Here is a 9,344-nt window from a genome sequence, read left to right on the forward strand (position 1 = left end):
CCCTAGCAGCCTCCCCAGGCCACGTAGGATCCAGCATGGCAAGCTGACGTGGATAAGAATCAACCCGGTCCAATCCGGTGCTTATGTGGGCCAAGCCCATTAATTCAGCCCATTTATATTTTTTTTCCTGCTAATTTTGGTGAACTACACAGGCCAAGCCCTACAATTCGGCCTTTTATTTATGGGATGTAGCCTTTGTTTCTCTTTTTTTTATGCACCCCAATTGTCAAATTCTGGTAAGTGGGTCCCAAATGTGACGTTCTAGTTTGTGGGACCCTACTGTCAAGGTCATGCTCTTCAATTTCAATATGCCAATACAGAAAACAGACGGAATACTTCAAATAACTGCAAGCAGTCTGCTAGATCATATAACATACATACAAATGTGATCAGCATCAAGTTTACAATTAGATAACAAGCTCTAAAGTGTAGAGTATATCACATGAGTCTATCACATAAGCCCTACAAGTTCTGCTACATCATATAACACACATACAAATAGGATCAGCCTAAAGGGCTCCAATGAACTAGAACTCTGCTTCCTCCGACTTCTGTCCTGATGCTCGCGAAGAAACATGAAAGACCAGCATCTGCACGTTATAGAACAAAATGTTTAGGCACAAAATAAAAGTAAATCTAACAGCATATTTAACAGTAAATAAAAAAATAATGAAGGCCAATCCGTGTGCATAAATACCACCAGAACATGCAAAAAGAGGCGTTGCTAGGAACTGAGAAATGTACCAATGGTATGGTAGTGTTGCTATATTAGGGCCGTCCCAGCTTGTCCCTGCCCAAACGGCATGATGATCTGCTGATCCATGTACTGCTCCAGCGTCACTTCCGCTACCACTACTGGAAGAAGCTCAGCTCATCGATCATCTGCACACCAACAAACCAAGAAGATAGCCTATTTAGCCTACTGAAATAAACCCATCCATCAAAATCTTCTTTCTGAACATCAACATCAAATCAACAACACTGAATTAACATGCATAAAAGGATAGAGCTAATACAGGCAGGTATATGGGTATCAAAACAAACAAGAAAGGAACGACAATCTATTTTAAGTATTTCAGGTTTGAGCCATTTTTTATACTAAAATCAATACATAACAGCCAACATTATGTGTGTACAACCAGTCAATAACTACTACAGCCAGTCAACATTATGTGTGTACACCAGCCAACATTATGTGTGTACAACCAGTCAGTGCTACACATGCGCCCATGTGAATGTGATGTGATCTGCCGAAACAACTACAACCAGTCAATGCTGGCAGGAGAGAACAAGATCCATGGACAACGAGGTATGCGTGTACTGTGATAATAATTATGTAACACTGGAGCAAGACAGTGTACAATCTGTCATCATCAAGCTCAAGGAATCATTCTAGCTAGAACCAAATTGACAGCAACAACATGAGAGGAGAAGAAGCACCCTAGTATGGAACAGAACAAGATCAAGAGCATATCACAAAATTATGAACTGAAATCAAACACAAGCGACTCCGAATTACTCATTTAGATTGTACACGATAATGAGACGCTGACACGAGACGACAGACAGTACCAGTAGAATGCAACAGGACGTTGCTTGCACACCGCCATTGTGCCAGAGGTCTTCCAGGCATATGTTTTTCACCTGATCACCACCTCCCTGCATGCCACACACACACACTGCAAGTTAGATTACATACAGACAGATTGTGTTTCTAATGCATGCATACCACTAACAGAGACCGTGGTGTTCTAGGATGATGCAGAGTCCATCTAACTAATCAATATCATATATGATGCAGAGTCCTCCGGATGATGGAATACCTTTCAAAGTGAGGCATCCTTAGAATACTAGGTTGTTCTGATGCTATATAAAATAGCGTAAAGAAAAACTAAGGTAATCATCCTAATCGAGGCAGCAGGGAAAAGGACATGTGAGCAGGGCATGTATGCACATTTTGAAAAGAATGAACAGAGCCAACTAAAATCTGTGAGCATTAAAACTTGTGGGAAATTTGGTCAATCACATGAACAGGGCCTTTATGCACATTTTGCTCTACCAGTAGTCCAGTACCAGTAGAAAGACAACAGATCGGCAGTATCATTTAAAAAACTTTGTTGTAAGGTTGCTGTTAGCTTTCTGCTCTGATTCAAGTTAACTTGGCACCTGTAAGATTTTTAAACACGTACTGTGGCTTCACACTTACTTGGGAGTAACCCATGAGGTCTGAAAGATTCAGAGTTAACAATCAACTCTGATTCAAATTCAGAATTCAGATTAGAAAATTTACATCACGATTTCTGTTTACATGCATGCATGATTCGTTCAATTTTTTGAAGTATAAGCGAAGATCCAGCATGTCTTAAGCAAGAGGAAGCGCCGAGCTCCATGTACGAATTTATTAAAACACAAGATGTAGCTACTTTATTTGACTTGTTATTTTGTTCAGTTTGCCTCACTCAGCTGAGATGATGAATCCGGCAGGCATGCGACAGCAACTCGTCAGCCACCATGTTACAATCTCTAGTATAATACTAGAAGGTTTACTTAACTTACAAAATTCAAAAAAGAGACAATTAGGAGCTTCCCTGAATAAAACTTATGCCAGCGTCAGGCCGTACATGTCACTGAATCTTCAGGGCATCATAAACTAACAGGGCCATCAGAATCATGTATAGTACAACAAACCCATTGCCACCATGTTTTGTGTTTCTAATGCATGCATACCACTAACAGAGACCGTGGTGTTCTAGGATGATGCAGAGTCCATCTAACTAATCAATATCATATATGATGCAGAGTCCTCCGGATGATGGAATACCTTTCACACAGAGGAGGTTGACCGTGGTGTTCCATCTCTCACCTGGAAGGATGGTCCTCCTTGCTCCCGGCGGCGGGGTTGGCTGTCGTGGATCGTGGGACTTGGCGGTCGCTGGAGGTCAACGATGGGCGGCGCATGTCCCGTCGCCCGAAGTAGAGGACGAGCGGGCGCCGTGGCTTAGATGGCGGGGCAGCAGAGGCGCAGGGGTGGTGGGCGGCACCGGATCATGGTGGAGATGAAGCGGGGCGGCGACGCGGACGAACTGCAGCGGCGGCAAGCCCCGCCCCGCCGCGTCGGCGCTCGCGCTGAAAAAGAGAGGATCAATGAAACTGAGAAACTTGTCCGAGTAGAACTAGATAGAACAACATTGATTGTCTATCTAGGATAAATATATATCACAACGATTTGAGCTGCATTTTAAGAACTGAGAAAGCTAAGAGCTAAGAAAGCACAACCATGTAAGCTGCAGTTTGAGAGCTAAAGAAAAAACATGTGGCTGTACTGAAGAAAAAGAAAGGTGCCCAGCTACAACACCAACTATTGTTCTACGTGTGCTACAATTTTCAAATCAAAGAACAAAAGTCTGTAGAGTGATCCGACTACTCATCACAGAAATCTCATATTATACTGAAAAATGGCAACTCTTGTTTGGATAGGAAAGTTCTAAGCAATTCAGTTCAGACAACCACCCCTAAAAAAATCATGTGTTTTTTGAAAATTCTAGTGCAAAGAAACATGACTGAGTGCGCCACACCAACATAAGCAACTTACTACAGTACCAACTAATCTGCCACTTTGCCCCTAAAAGAGAAACAATCTGCCACTTTGGCCCCTATTTTTGTAGCATTTCAGTTATAGAAACCGCAACTTTAATTGCTAAAACATGTCGCTAGTACATTGAAAACTGGTTTATACAGAGGCAGTAACCGTGGTGAATGTACACTTGGAGCTATACCAGGATGTAAAAGGTTCTTACCTGTAAACGCAGTCAGTAACCAAGCCATGCCTCGCCTGTCTACTCGCAGCTAGTTGGGCAGCCTCGGCAGTTCAGATCTTCTTGGGAGCACAATGCAGTCGTCTCGTTCATCCACCACCCTAAACATTCAAGTAAATGGAAGTGAGAGCTGGGAGCTAACTTAAGACAGACTGCAGAGAATCAAATTAACAACTAGTTTTTTAATGCCTAGGGGTACACACAGCACATATATACAGTTAGAAAAATTGAGCAGCCAGGGGGGCGATTAAGTGGAGATGCTACATCCTCTTCATAGGAGGCAATTCATAGGCAGCACTCAAGGTTTTTTTGGTGGCAATTGTTCTCAATCTAATTGTTCGAATGAATTCAAAACATCAAATGGATTGCAAATGAATTGATTCTAGGATGCAAATCAAAACATCTAAAGACGGACACACAGAGCATCTCTAAAGACAGACACACAGAGCATGGCAAGGACCAGATGCTACGCAGAGCTACCACCTAGGCAGATGGGATCGAGCGGGGGGCAAAAAGAGAGAGGGAGGTGGATGACCGGCGACCTGAAGGCGCGCCAGGCAGCGGAGCCGGGGCCGGGAGGTCTCCGCGACGACGACCACGGCGCTCTGCGTGAGGAGGGAGGGAAGCCACAGCGTGTCAGGTAAGGGAATGGAAGAGAAAGGAAGAGCAAATCGGGAGAATATCTTACCTCGACGAGCAGCAGAAGCACGCGGACGGCCGAGCGGAAGCAGGCGACGCCATGGAGATGGAGCACCAGGTCCAACCCATGGGGGCGCGGATCTGGAAGCCGACCCCATGGAGGAGATGGAACTCCAGGTCCAGGCCCATGGCGGACCTGTCAGCCGCAGCCGCCGCCGCTGCCATGGGGATGGAGCTCCAGGTCCAAGCCCATGCGGATCTGGGAGCCGCCGCCGCCGCCGCCTGACCTTCTCGCGCGCACGATCTCCCTCTTCTCTTCCGATGAGGTGAGGGAGGGGAGAGCGCCGGCGGCGAGGTCGGAGGGAGATCGGAGGGAGACGCGGCAGCCAGGATCTGGCGCCGGAGGTGGCGGCGGCAAGGGAGGAGTGCAGCGCTAGGGTTAGCGTGAGAGAGAGGAGGGCTTGCTGCCGTGGGTGGGGTTCGCGCGAGAGAGGAGGGTTGGGTGGGGTTCGCGCGAGAGAGGGTGGTTTGGGGCGTGTTTGGTTGCAGTTTGGAACAGTACCTGCATTGCATGTCCATCTCAACCCAGCCTGGTTGCTGAAATACAGCCTCATATGCAGCAGATGCAACCTGTTTGGTTGCCTGCATCGCATCGAGAGGCACTTACCTCCCTGCTGTTTGGTTGCCCGCATTTGTGCTTAGGGTGTGAGCAGATGCAAACTTCAGCTGTTTGGTTGCAAACATCGTTTGTGTTTTGCTCAGCCCATTCAAATATGGTGGCCTTACCACCACACATGATCAGCACAACAGCAAGATCAAACAAAGTAAGCAATGTAATGACAACAAACTTAGCACAGCAAACTACTTAACTAGATGGCATAGTCTAGATTAAGAGCAGGGGCATCCTCCTTCTCTGCTGTGCCAGGGTGCTGCACCTGGCCAAAATATGAACATGTTTCCAGCACAAGTCTCGCCACACACCCTAACTAGATAGCATAAGTCTAGATTAAAAGTTCTCCACTACCACCTGACTTAACTTAACTACATAGCCTGTTCGATGCCACCAAGGCAGTTGTGCCTGCTGCAACGGTACCTGCACATCACCGACGAGTCGTGGTTGTAGATCTGAACCTTCAGTCCGAGTCCGGAGATGCGCACAACGACGAGGTCGCCGGGGACGATCTTGTGGCGGCGGCAGAAGTAGTTCCACCCCCGGCCAAGCACCATCTGGCCCTCGAAGTTCTGGACCTGCACCCGGAACTTGCACCTCTTGTTGGCTGAGAGCCTGACCACACGCGGGAGTCGCTTGATGACCAGCCACGTGTTCATCACCTCCACGAACTTGGGAGGGATGACGAGCATGGCGAGGTCCTCGTTGTCCTTGATCTGTGCGTAGAATCTCATTGGCTCCCTGGCCCCCTCCTCGTGGCCCTGCCTCGAAGATCGTCCCCTTGAACGAGGCACGCTCATGAAGGCGATCCTGCCAGGCAGGTCCACCATCCTGAGCCACCTGTTCGTGGGGATGAAATCCTCGGCACGCTCAGCTCCGGCCACGACCTGAGCTCCTCCACCCGCCACATCCCAGTCAATCTTTAGTATCTTGTCAGGCAACATGACAAGTATTAGTATTAAACAAAGCAAGCAAGCAAATGCCACTGATCAGTGGCACTGATCAGTGGACTTGCCCAACAGCAAGTGGCACTGATCAATGGACTTGCCCAACAGTAAGTGCCACTGATCAGTGGCATGTGCTCATGGCCAAATGGCAATGATCAGTGGCACTTGGTGTTGGGCAAAAGCACTAATCTACTTGCTGTAGTGCAAATGGCACTGATCAATGACACTGATCAGTGACTTGCCCAATAGCAAGTGCCATTGATAAGTGCCATTTTGCCCAACAGCAAGTGCCATTGATAAGTGGCATTTGCCTAGGGGCAAATGCCACTTAGCAATGACCCTTGTTGTTGGGCAAAATGGCACTTATCAATGGCATCTTCTTTGCTGCAACTGGCACTGATCACTGCACTATCCTAAGCAAGGAAACATCTAAAAATAGCAACAACAAGTGCCAATGGCGCCCATGTGCAGCCATGCAGATTTGGGACCATCCTACTACATGCACGTATAACATCCACTCATGGCACAAACCCTAGCTTCAACATGCAACATGAAACAAGGACATGATCCTAACATGAGCATGCCATCAGTCAACATGATTCTAGCATTCATCACTCAACATGAACATGATTCTAGCATGAACACAGCTACTAGCATGTAGTAGCACTCGCATTAGCATGAACATGAATCTAGCATTAACATGAATCTAACATGTAACACAGCTACTAGCGTTGTAGCATGAACACAAGCAGTAGCACACGCACTGTACAAAACAAGAACAGATCAGTCCGATTGGATTCGATTGGGATCGCATCCAATCGGATCTGCTAGAATCCTATCAATCCTAGCACATGCCTAAGAAATTAACCGCTAATCTACATCTAGGAGCAAGATTGTTGGGGATTTGACTCACCGGAGCACGCGCAGCCGCGACGAACCGTGGCCGGGGTGAAAACCCCGGCGGGAACGATAGAGGTGGCGGAGCAGAGGACGAGACGGCCCCGGCGACGGCCTGCGGCATCGGCCGCGTGCTGAACGCCATGCTGGAGGTCAAGAAGGACTGCCCGTCGACCGGAGAAAACCCTCGGACAGGGGTCAAGAAAACCCCCGAGGCCAATGGTGTCCCAACAAGGGGCGGCTCCGTCGACGGAGCCGACACCGAGCCCAGGACCACGAGGTCCGGAATCAGCGGCGAAGCAGGAGCGGCCGACACCGCATTGGCCGGCGCCGGCGCTCGTGGAGGCCGGCAGCAAATGGGGGACGGCGCCCGCAGCACCGAGGCCAGGTCGTGGCCCGAGTTCTGCAGCCCGGCCAGCCAGCGCTCCTGGATGCTGGAGACGCGCTGGTCGACCGGGGTCAGAGGACGGCGCGGCGGTGGGCGTGGCGGAGCCATCTGAGCAGAGGAGAGGAGAGGGAGGGGCGGTGAGGGAGAGAGAGGGAGCGGTGGGAACAGTGCGCCTGGGTGGTGACAGGAGAGTGGGGGCGAGTAATGAGACGTCGCCGCCGTCTCCCGCGCTGCCCGAGGCGTGCAACTGCCCCGGACGCGCGGCCGCGCCCGGCCAGGCTCGCGAGAAACTGCCGATTCGGCAGTTCCCGCCGGGCTAGGCTGCGGGCTGCTTTGAGGTTCGTGCGGGCCTCAAACCACATGCAACCCAGCCAACCAAACAGGCCGCGCACATCCCGCGCGGGCTTGGTTGGGCTGCATGCGGGCAACCAAACACGCCCTTGCTGTCGTCGGATGGGATGGACCGATGGACGGATGGATGGGCTCATGTTTGCCAGGTCATCGGTCCAAGCCACTAGTGATTCCACCAATCAGAATTAAGCTTAGGTAGTTTTTTTTCTTTTGTTTCTCTTATAATTTTCACCCTCTAATTCAGGGTAAACATTCAACATATTAACCACTTATAGTTTGCTAAAATGAAACAATAGTGTGCACATGTGTGTATCTTGGGATGACAACCAATGTTGATGTGGGGGGTTTTCACTTTCATTGCACAAAAGAGCCATTTTCCATTTTTTGAGTGCCCAAAAAAAGTTTTTTTGTAAAGAATCTACCATATATTTGTTGCAAAATTGGACCAAATCATTTTTGTAAAATATTAGGCCATATTTAATGCACAATAGACCAAATGGTTAGGTGTGAGAAGCTTTGATCCACCTCTGGTGAAAAAGACAAATTTCTGCCGATTCCGATGGAAGCGGGTCAAATTTGAACTGCAGCCACCTCAAAGTTTGCTCTTTATTTTTTCGAAAAATCATTTCTAGGTACATAAGTATCTATTTAATCAGAGAAATATCAAAAGTTTTCCAAGATTCAACCCCTAGCTAAGAACGGTCAAGCCTACTATTTTGACCGCATTTTGAAATGGGCATAAAAAATTCAAAAAAAAATGGAAAACCTTCGCATTGTATCATTATATGTGACCAAGTTGCCAGAAAAAATAATAAACTTGTAATACGACAATTGTTTTAAAAAAGTGTTCTCAGAAATGAGCTATCATGCGTGAAGATTCATGGCTTTCAAGCCAAATGATCAATGTTATGGCCGCATTCATGGCATAGTTTGTTCAAATGATCTCATATTGTGCACAAGGGTGCATCTTGGAATTCCAAACAATGTTGCCTAAGGGAGTTTTCATTTTCTTTGCACAGAAATTTCATTTTCCATTTTTTGAGTGCCCGAAATGAGTTTTTCTGTGAAGGACCTACCATATATTTATTGCAAAATTGGACCAAATCATTTTTCTAAAATATTAGGGCATATTTAATGCACAGTTGACCGAATGGTTGGGTGTCAGAAGCTTTGATCCACCTCTGGTGAAAAAGACAAATTTCCGCCGATTCCGTTGGAAGCGGGTCAAATTTGAACTGCAGCTGCCTCATGTTTGCTCTTTATTTTTTCCAAAAATCATTTCTAGGTACATAAGTATCTATTTAATCAGAGAAAGATCAAAAGTTTTCCAAGATTCAACCCCTATCTAGGAACGGTCAAGCCCGCCGTTTTGACCGCATTTTGAAACGGGCATAAGAAAAATTAAAAAAAAATTAAAAATTGGAAAACCTTCGCATTGTGTCATTAGATGTGACCAAGTTGCCAGAAAAAATAATAAACTTGTAATACGGTAATTATTTTAGAAAAGTGTTCTAAAAAATGAGCTATCATGCGTGAAGATTCATGGCTTTGAAGCCAAATGATCAATCTTATGACCACATTCATGGCATAGTTTGTTCAGATGATTTCATATTGTGCACAAGGGTGCATCTTGGAAT

General features: G+C 47.1%; 1 long non-coding RNA gene across 2 annotated transcripts; it reads right to left on the bottom strand.

Moving 5' to 3' along the window:
• Positions 1-336: 336 nt before the first annotated feature.
• LOC109768005 (uncharacterized) lies at positions 337-5,018 on the bottom strand. Of its 2 annotated transcripts, none has more exons than XR_002233952.4 (7): positions 4,504-5,018; positions 4,358-4,420; positions 3,798-3,916; positions 2,864-3,126; positions 1,573-1,659; positions 745-882; positions 337-590 (listed from the first exon to the last, which is right to left on the bottom strand). It is a non-coding gene; the product is annotated as an uncharacterized lncRNA (long non-coding RNA). The 2 variants fall into 2 exon arrangements; XR_002233951.4 differs by having other exon boundaries at positions 2,822-3,126.
• Positions 5,019-9,344: the final 4,326 nt, after the last annotated feature.

Source organism: Aegilops tauschii, chromosome 7, assembly GCF_002575655.3.
Source record: "Aegilops tauschii subsp. strangulata cultivar AL8/78 chromosome 7, Aet v6.0, whole genome shotgun sequence".
Lineage (NCBI taxonomy): Eukaryota > Viridiplantae > Streptophyta > Magnoliopsida > Poales > Poaceae > Aegilops > Aegilops tauschii.